The sequence below is a fragment of the Ramularia collo-cygni genome (assembly GCF_900074925.1).
Source record: "Ramularia collo-cygni strain URUG2 genome assembly, contig: RCC_scaffold25, whole genome shotgun sequence".
Taxonomy (NCBI): Eukaryota; Fungi; Ascomycota; class Dothideomycetes; order Mycosphaerellales; family Mycosphaerellaceae; genus Ramularia; species Ramularia collo-cygni.
In genome coordinates, this window is record NW_019716279.1 from 390,106 (window position 1) to 391,381 (window position 1,276).

Here is a 1,276-nt window from a genome sequence, read left to right on the forward strand (position 1 = left end):
ATAAAATAGGAGTATATAATAGAGGGTGCCTATAGAAATTGCATCTAGAATAGTAAGAAGAACTTATACTCCGTAAACACCTTAAACGACCGTATCCTTAAGTATAAATAGAGCGAAAATGCTAGTAATAACCCTAATATAGTAGGTAATGCGGTAGATCCTTAGTATAAGGGTATAAGATTCCCCCGTAAGGTAAGTACGAAGGAGGCGAGCTATAGTAAGGGAAAAGGCAAATAGTAGAGGCTATCTCCTCCTTTAGGTAGTATAATAGTACTAAAGTAGTTTCGAAGGTAGGTATAGAGCTAGTTCTAGAGCTTATTATTTCTTTCTCTCTCCTCTTTTCCTTTTATAAGATATTCTATTTCCTTTATAGAACTAAATTAATAATCGGAGTATATACCCTTTCTCTAGTACTATTATACGGCTACTATTTATAAAGAGAAGGGTTTTATCTCGGTAGAATGTAGGTGTCCCTTTTTATATACTTTATATTTACTTTACTTATTTTCGAAAATAAGACTATATCGCTATTCCGCCTCTCGTATTCCTTAAGTATGCTATTATTCCCTTTTACTATTATACGTATACTCCGTAAGGAAAAAGTATAAGATATTTATAAAATAGCTAAGTCCCCGTTTTATTTACTTTATATATTCTCTCCTAAGTAATAATACCTACCGGGGAGCGAGCACGTATATTACGTATTACTTACTTCCGACCGGTATAAGTAGTATTAGGTGCTATTATGCATATGCTTCTGCTAGTAACTTATTATACGCGTAAGAGTAATATTTATATGCTATAAGACTCTTCCCTCTACCCTTCTACCGTCTCTCCTAGTCCTCTTAATAACTACTATATTTAATACTCTAATTAGCACTCTTACTACCTATCCTCCCCTCTTTACTCTATTCTACCTCTCCGTATAATAACCGAGAAGAAAGTTCGCCGCTTCGGTATAGGCGACGTCGACCTATTAGATATATACTACTCGTCGGACGATAATAATAATCTATACCTTATAGTTAACGACGGTAATATTATTAACTAGGAATATACCGCCTACTAAGGCCGGCCGATCCTAAATAAGAACGAGCGAAAAGAGGGCAGAGGCCCTTAAAAAGTACTCTTTCTCCGCCTTCCTCCTATATAAAGATATTTAAAGCTAATAATAGTAGGAATATATAAAATAGGAGTATATAATAGAGGGTGCCTATAGAAATTGCATCTAGAATAGTAAGAAGAACTTATACTCCGTAAACACCTTAAACGACCG